Genomic DNA, 9,675 nt, shown 5'->3' with positions numbered 1-9,675 from the left:
GACTGAGTCACCAAATTATTTGAATGTGATAATTATTACCTAAAATATGTGAATATAAATGTGTGAAAGTTTTAAGCTTCGATTTAGTTAATTGCATGTGAATTTAGTTGATAGGACTTATGTGAGAAAATTTAGAAATGTGCTAGGCAAATGCAAGTGGCCTAATAGTGCATGTAATCAAAGGGGTGGACTTGCATGTCAATTTCCCCCCATTTAAGTACTAGTGGCCGGCCATGACAAGGGATGATGGGCAAAACATGTCATGAAACATGTTGTGTTAATGGAAAAATAAAATAAGAAGCATGGGCAAAACATGTCATGAAACATGTTGTGTTAATGGAAGAATAAAATAAGAAGCATGGGCAATAAACTAATAAGAAATTGAAGGAAGAAAACAAAGAGAAAAAAATGTGTTCATCATTCTCATGCATGACCAAAAAAAAAGAAGAGAAAAGCTCTCATGTTGTTCTTGGCCGAATAGGAGAAAGAAAAAGAAGGAAAAAGAGCTTTGAGGAAATCGGCTATGGTGGTTTGATAGACTAAGGCATGTTTGATGATGTTCCATGAGATGCATGCATGTTTTAGTAGTTAGCTTGAGTTCTAAATAGCCCATGGTTCAAATCTTTACTATGTCATGGAGATGATATTCGGCCAAGGTGGATTGGTGTTGATATCATTTGCATGCTAAAAGTGAAGCTTTGTAATGGTGCATGTGATGGTGGATTGATGATTCTTGAATATTCTTTTTAGCATTTTTGAGTGAGACATTAAGTTCTTTGTTTAACCATGGCCAAAAATTGAAATGGTATGGTGTTGTGATGCAATCGGCCCCAACATAGACATGTATGTTCGGCCACATGAATAAGTACATAAGTTATGTGTATGTTCGGCCATAGGTAGCCTATTGATGGCTTTAGCTTGACTTAGAAAATTCGGCTAAGGGGAAATATTAGCTAGTATGTTGAATTCGATTCGTGATTTCGTACATATGTGACTCTAGTGTCTAATGTATATATGGGCTAAGTACCTTGAGCTTCTCTTTTGATGTTCGAATGAATTGTATTAAATTGCTTGATGTGATTAAAAATGCGTATGACCATTGTGTATTTGAGCTAAAAGGTGGCCATATGACCTATCAAACTCCTTGTCATATTCGGCCATAAGCTAGCAAAATGAGACTTTAACGAGTTAAATTTGTTTGAATTAAGCTCAAGAGCAAAGGGGAACTAAATCCGATAAAGGGAAGGAAAAAGTGGTCGAATAGTCGTCGAAACCGTTCGACAACATCCGAGTTAAGTTCTTGAGTAATAGAGCTTAAATTATGATTTGATTAGATCATGTTTTAAACAAATCAAAATCATGCTCCTTGTGTGTGGCTATTGAGCCGAAATTGCAAGAGTGATAAGTGTCTTGTGTTTGAGTTTTGCTAATGAAAATGAAATACGAATGTGTCATGATTTATTGTTAAATGTGCATGGTTATTCGAATGATGTCCGGGCTAAGTCCCGAAGGCTTTGTGTTAAGTGACCATATCCGGAATAAGATCCGAAGGCATTTGTGTGAGATACTAATTCCGGGCTAAGCCCGAAGGCATTTGTGCGAGTTACTAAATCCGGGTTAAGTCCCGAAGGCATTTGTGCGAGTTACTATAACCGGGCTATGACCCGAAGGCATTTGAACGAGTAGCTATATCCGGTTAAATTCCGAAGGTACGTGATTTGGGAATGAACGATCTTGCTGTAAAAATTTCAGTTAATACGCTTGTAACATCCCAACATTGAGGTATGTTTCGTATGTGCTTTGAATTAGTTGAGCCCTTACAAATAAGTATTCGCTCAGTTGATAAATGAGCTACCGGCCTTTGGCTAAGTTGATCTTTGTGTATGAATATAAGGGTTGGTAATGTGAAGTAAGTATGATACTGAAAATTTGTGCATATGAAATTATCTGTTTAGCTACATGAATGCTATACTTTTGTTGTGCTGGAATCCCTTGCTCAAAACTTACTAAGCATAAATTGCTTACTCTGTTTCTTTGTTTCTCTGTTTTATAGATTTTTGGCTCGTCAGCTATCGGACTCGGGATTTTTGGAAGTCGAAGTCTCCCACACTATCAAAGCCCCCTTTTGGTACAATTTTGGTTGAACTTCGAAATGGCATGTATAGGACTACCCTTTTTGTTGTGGGTCATGGACCCTTTGGATTTGTATAATTTTGGATAGCCATGCGAAAATGGCTTATATATGTTTGAGCATAATGTTATACTCATTTGGTATGGATATGCTTAACAAGGATTGGCCATGGGAATGGTTAATCACTATCATAATTTGTGCTATTTATGCTAAAAGGGCTAGTTGAATCATGGAAACTATGAAATAGGTAAAGTCTACCTTAAAGGCAAATGCTGACAGCAGCAGTGATGTAGATTTGGAAAATCACTAAAAATAGTAGGAATGGAATTAAATTGTGAATAAATTATGGAAACGAACCTTCATGAATCTATTTTCATAGGAAAGTAACGAAACGTTCATATGAACAGTATATTATGAGATGCTAAAGTTTTCGTGAGACAGGGTCAGAACGGTTTCTGGATTCTCTGTTCCGACTTTGGAAATTCATTATAAATTAACCAGAGATAATTAGAAGTCATTCCATATATGAATAGATTCCTTTTTGAGTCTAGTTTCTATAGAAACAAACGGCATTAGTATTGAAGCCCTGTACAGGGAGATATCCAAGTCGTAATGCGCAAAGGTCAGTGTAGTCGATCCCTGTAACATGGGAGACTTTGACTAATAAACTGTACTAATTGGCCCGACCAAAAATTCTAGAAAAAAATTTGTAGATGCATATATGAGTCTAGTTTCAGGGAAAAATCACAAAGCTGATTTTCGAGTTGTGAAACTCAAGATATGATTTTTAAGGTGACAGTGACACAGTTAGCCAGCTTGCCTGGAAAATTTAAAATGGATTGTGCAAAGAAGTGATTTAAGTCTGCAAACCCCTCGTGTCCGACTCCGGCGACGGACTCGGGTACGGGGTGTTACAATTTTATTGGTATCAGAGCTACGGTTTATTCGATTCTAGGACTACCGTAATACGTTTCGGTCTAGCTATACATGCCATTTTGTGATTATTTGATAGTGTGGTGATTTTTGACAATTGAAAATGTGTTTATTTATAGTAATGGATCCCGATCCCGACCGAGCGGTAGCTGATGATCTTGAGAGTGTAGCGCCTGCTCCCGCGCAAGGGACAGCGCCGGCGGACTCTCAACCTAATGCTAGTAACCTGAATGATGAAGCTAGACAAGCTTTCTATAGCGTAATGAATGATTGGTTCAACCAATACATTCGAACTAATACAGCTGTTCCACAACCTCCATTCCCAACTAATGCCACCCCCCGCACCTACAATACCTCTGGTAACTGACCAAATAAGGTCAAATAAGCCCCCAGTTGACAGAATCCGAAAACATGGGGCTACTGAATTTAAAGCTACGGATAGCGACGATGCCGAGCAAGCTGAATTTTGGTTGGACAACACTATCCGGGTACTCGATGAGCTATCTTGTACACCCGATGAATGCCTAAAGTGTACTATCTCCTTGCTACGCGATTCTGCCTACTATTGGTGGAGTACTCTGACTTCTGTTGTGCCCCGAGAGCAAGTAACTTGGGAGTTTTTCCAAACTGAGTTTTGGAAAAAGTATATCAGTCAGAGATTTGTTGATCAAAAACGGAAGGAATTTCTTGAGCTTAAGCAAGGTTCTATGTCAGTTACTGATTACGAGCGAAAATTTGTTAGACTTAGTAGATACGCTCGGGAATGTGTTTCGTCCGAGGCTATCATGTGTAAACGCTTCGAGGATGGGCTGAATGAAGATATAAAAATGTTCGTTGGCATTCTTGAAATACGAGAGTTCGTAGTACTTGTCGAGCGAGCTTGTAAAGCCGAAGAGCTTAGAAAAGAAAAACAAAAAGTTGATGTGGGAACTGGAGAGTTTCGTAAAAGATCCTCGGGAAAGTCTCTTCAACAGGCATCGAAGAAATTTCGAGATGATGTGGGCCGGTCTAGAGGCACTTCGGGCCTTTTTAGACGAGATCATGATCGACCCCCTGTGGGTACACGAGGCACTTCGGTCGCTAGTGTTGGAAATGAACGTCGAGACAGAACGGAGTGTCAGCATTGTGGTAAATGGCATTCGGGGAGCTGTAGGTTCCATGACCGCTCCTGCTATAAGTGTGGATCAGCTGACCACTTCATTAAGGATTGCCCGAGGTTGTCTGAATAGAATATAAATCAAAGCGACAAACCGGGTGCTACCACTGTTCGAGGTAGACCATCTAGAAATACGGACAATGCTAGGGGTGGTCAGAGAGGATCTAGGATGCTACGACCAGATCCGAGGCTCGCGCTCCTGCTAGGGCTTATGCTATACGCGTACGCGAGGATGCTTCCTCGCCAGATGTTATTACCGGTACTTTTACTCTCTTTGATACTAATGTGATTGCTTTGATTGACCCTGGTTCTACTCATTCTTATATATATGCGAAACCTTAGCATCCAGTAAGACTTTACCTATTGAGTCTACTGAGTTCGTAATTCGGATGTCAAATCCCTTGGGTCGTTACGTGCTTGTCGACAAAGTGTGTAAGAAATGTCCCCTAGTAATTCGAGATTCCTGTTTTCCGATGGACTTGATGCTTTTACCGTTTGATGAATTTGATGTTATTCTTGGTTTGGATTGGTTGACCGCGCATGATGCGGTTGTGAATTGCAAAAGCAAGACTATTGATTTGAGGTGCGCAAATAACGAGATAATCCGAGTTGAGTCTACGGACTTAAGGGGGTTGCCAGCTGTAATATCAGCAATGTTGGCCCAGAAATATGTAAGAAAAGGGTGCGAAGCATACCTTGCGTATGTACTTGATGACAAAATTAAAAAAGAAACCCGAATCTGTGCCGGTGGTTTGTGAACACCCGGATGTTTTTCCTGAAGAATTACCGGGTTTACCACCTGTTCGGGAGGTAGAGTTTAGTATTGAGCTTGTACCTGGAAGCCTCCAAGAAATATTACCGAAGTTCGGAGCTTCCTAGGGCTCGCCGGTTATTACCGACGATTTGTAAAAGGTTTCTCGATGATAGCCACACCAATGACGAAGCTACTTCAAAAGGATGTTAAGTTCGAATGGACGGAGAAATGTCAAAAAAGTTTCGATCAATTGAAAACTTATTTGACTGAAGCTCTAATTTTAGTGCAACCCGAATCAGGCAAAGAGTTTATCATTTATAGTGACGCATCCCTACTTGGGTTGGGTTGCGTATTGATGCAAGAAGGTCGAGTTGTGGCCTATGCGTCGAGAGAATTGAAGCCACACGAGAGAAATTATCCGACCCATGATCTCGAACTAGCTGCCATCGTATTTGCTTTGAAAATATGGCGACATTATTTGTTTGGTGAGAAGTGCCATGTATTTTTGGATCACAAAAGTCTCAAATATTTGATGACCTAGCGAGACTTGAATCTGCGACAAAGGCGTTGGCTTGAGTTGTTGAAAGATTCTGAGCTTGTCATTGATTACCACCCGGGAAAGGCTAATGTGGTTGCGGACGCCTTAAGCCGGAAATCACTGTTTGCTTTACGAGCGATGAATGTACACTTGTCTGTTCTACCCGACAATGTGTTAGTAGCTGAATTAAAAGCCAAACCATTATTGATTCATCAAATTCGTGAAGCTCAGAAAGTCGATGATGAATTGGTTGCAAAACGGGCTGAGTGTGTTCCGAACAAGGAATCGGAGTTTCAAATTGATGATGATGATTGTTTGAGGTTCAGAATTCGTTTGTGTGTTCCAAGGAATTCGGAACTCATTCCGATGATTCTGAACAAAGCCCATTGTAGCCGAATGTCAATTCACCCGGGAAGTACGAAAATGTACAATGATTTGAAACGTCGGTTTTGGTGGCATGGTATGAAACGAGACATCTCCGACTTTGTTTCGAGATGTTTAATATGTCAACAAGTGAAAGCAGAACATCAAGTGCCTTCAGGATTACTTCAGCCGATCATGCTACCTGAATGGAAATGGGATCGAGTCACGATGGATTTCGTATCTGGGTTGCCAGTATCGGTAAGTAAGAAAGATGCGATTTGGGTTGTTGTGGATAGACTGACTAAGTCGGCTCACTTTATCCCCGTACGTACGGATTTTTCATTGGATAAACTAGCTGAATTGTATGTTTCTCAGGTTGTGAGATTACACGGGGTATCGATTTCTGTTGTGTCGGATAGAGATCCGAGGTTCACCTCGCGATTTTGGAAGAAATTTCAAGAAGCTTTGGGTACCAAGCTGCATTTTAGCACCACTTTTCATCCACAAACCGATGGTCAATCCGAGCGGATAATTCAGACACTTGAGGATATGTTGAGATGTTGCATCCTCGAGTTCAGCGGTTCATGGGAACGGTATTTACCTTTGATTGAATTCACTTACAACAACAGTTTTCAATCAAGTATTAAGATGGCACCTTACGAGGCTTTGTACGGTCGTAAATGTCGTACACCATTGTTTTGGACCGAGCTCGGTGATAGTAAAATTTTCGGAGTTGATTTGATTAAAGATGCTGAACAGAAAGTAAAGGTAATCCGTGAAAGTCTGAAGGCAGCCACAGATCATCAGAAATCGTATGCGGATTTGAACGAAAAGACGTTGAATATCAGGTGGGAGATAAAGTGTTTCTTAAAGTTTCGCCTTGGAAAAAGATACTCAGATCTGGCCGTAAGGGCAAGTTGAGCCCGAGATTCATTGGGCCGTACGAAATCTCCGAACGAGTTGGTCCGGTTGCGTATAGATTGATTTTGCCCCCTGAACTTGAAAAGATTCACGACGTCTTTCATGTTTCGATGCTTCGACATTATAGATCCGATCCGTCACATGTGATTAATCCCTCAGAAGTTGAAATTCAATCTGACTTGAGTTATGAAGAAGAACCGATTCGTATCCTAGCTCGTGAAGTGAAAGAGTTGCGAAACAAAAGGGTTCCGTTAGTTAAGGTGTTATGGCTCAAACATGGGATCGAGGAAGCTACTTGGGAAACCGAGAGCTCGATGAAAGAACGATACCCAAACCTATTTACCGATAAGATTTTCGGGGACGAAAATTTCTTAAGTGGGGAAGAGTTGTGACAGCCCTAAAGTGACCCTAGTCGGAAAGCGGTCTCGGGACCGCTAGACCGAGTCACCAAATTATTTGAATGTGATAATTATTGCCTAAAATATGTGAATATAAATGTGTGAAAGTTTTAAGCTTCGATTTAGTTAATTGCATGTGAATTTAGTTGATAGGACTTATGTGAGAAAATTTAGAAATGTGCTAGGCAAATGCAAGTGGCCTAATAGTGCATGTAATCAAAGGGGTGGACTTGCATGTCAATTTCCCCCCATTTAAGTACTAGTGGCCGGCCATGACAAGGGATGATGGGCAAAACATGTCATGAAACATGTTGTGTTAATGGAAAAATAAAATAAGAAGCATGGGCAAAACATGTCATGAAACATGTTGTGTTAATGGAAGAATAAAATAAGAAGCATGGGCAATAAACTAATAAGAAATTGAAGGAAGAAAACAAAGAGAAAAAAATGTGTTCATCATTCTCATGCATGACCAAAAAAAAAGAAGAGAAAAGCTCTCATGTTGTTCTTGGCCGAATAGGAGAAAGAAAAAGAAGGAAAAAGAGCTTTGAGGAAATCGGCTATGGTGGTTTGATAGACTAAGGCATGTTTGATGATGTTCCATGAGATGCATGCATGTTTTAGTAGTTAGCTTGAGTTCTAAATAGCCCATGGTTCAAATCTTTACTATGTCATGGAGATGATATTCGGCCAAGGTGGATTGGTGTTGATATCATTTGCATGCTAAAAGTGAAGCTTTGTAATGGTGCATGTGATGGTGGATTGATGATTCTTGAATCTTCTTTTTAGCATTTTTGAGTGAGACATTAAGTTCTTTGTTTAACCATGGCCAAAAATTGAAATGGTATGGTGTTGTGATGCAATCGGCCCCAACATAGACATGTATGTTCGGCCACATGAATAAGTACATAAGTTATGTGTATGTTCGGCCATAGGTAGCCTATTGATGGCTTTAGCTTGACTTAGAAAATTCGGCTAAGGGGAAATATTAGCTAGTATGTTGAATTCGATTCGTGATTTCGTACATATGTGACTCTAGTGTCTAATGTATATATGGGCTAAGTACCTTGAGCTTCTCTTTTGATGTTCGAATGAATTGTATTAAATTGCTTGATGTGATTAAAATGCGTATGACCATTGTGTATTTGAGCTAAAAGGTGGCCATATGACCTATCAAACTCCTTGTCATATTCGGCCATAAGCTAGCAAAATGAGACTTTAATGAGTTAAATTTGTTTGAATTAAGCTCAAGAGCAAAGGGGAACTAAATCCGATAAAGGGAAGGAAAAAGTGGTCGAATAGTCGTCGAAACCGTTCGACAACATCCGAGTTAAGTTCTTGAGTAATAGAGCTTAAATTATGATTAAATTAGATCATGTTTTAAGCAAATCAAAATCATGCTCCTTGTGTGTGGCTATTGAGCCGAAATTGCAAGAGTGATAAGTGTCTTGTGTTTGAGTTTTGCTAATGAAAATGAAATACGAATGTGTCATGATTTATTGTTAAATGTTCATGGTTATTCGAATGATGTCCGGGCTAAGTCCCGAAGGCTTTGTGCTAAGTGACCATATCCGGACTAAGATCCGAAGGCATTTGTGCGAGTTACTAATTCCGGGCTAAGCCCGAAGGCATTTGTGCGAGTTACTAAATCCGGGTTAAGTCCCGAAGGCATTTGTGCGAGTTACTATAACCGGGCTATGACCCGAAGGCATTTGAACGAGTAGCTATATCCGGTTAAATTCCGAAGGTACGTGATTTGGGAATGAACGATCTTGCTGTAAAAATTTCAGTTAATACGCTTGTAACATCCCAACATTGAGGTATGTTTCGTATGTGCTTTGAATTAGTTGAGCCCTTACAAATAAGTATTCGCTCAGTTGATAAATGAGCTACCGGCCTTTGGCTAAGTTGATCTTTGTGTATGAATATAAGGGTTGGTAATGTGAAGTAAGTATGATACTGAAAATTTGTGCATATGAAATTATCTGTTTAGCTACATGAATGCTATACTTTTGTTGTGCTGGAATCCCTTGCTCAAAACTTACTAAGCATAAATTGCTTACTCCGTTTCTTTGTTTCTCTGTTTATAGATTTTGGCTCGTCAGCTATCGGACTCGGGATTTTTGGAAGTCGAAGTCTCCCACACTATCAAAGCCCCTTTTGGTACAATTTTGGTTGAACTTCGAAATGGCATGTATAGGACTACCCTTTTTGTTGTGGGTCATGGACCCTTTGGATTTGTATAATTTTGGATAGCCATGCGAAAATGGCTTATATATGTTTGAGCATAATGTTATACTCATTTGGTATGGATATGCTTAACAAGGATTGGCCATGGGAATGGTTAATCACTATCATAATTTGTGCTATTTATGCTAAAAGGGCTAGTTGAATCATGGAAACTATGAAATAGGTAAAGTCTACCTTAAAGGCAGATGCTGACAGCAGCAGTGATGTAGATTTGGAAAATCACTAAAAATA

The sequence above is a fragment of the Gossypium hirsutum genome, chromosome D02 (assembly GCF_007990345.1).
Source record: "Gossypium hirsutum isolate 1008001.06 chromosome D02, Gossypium_hirsutum_v2.1, whole genome shotgun sequence".
Lineage (NCBI taxonomy): Eukaryota > Viridiplantae > Streptophyta > Magnoliopsida > Malvales > Malvaceae > Gossypium > Gossypium hirsutum.
Note: the sequence above shows the minus strand (reverse complement) of the source record.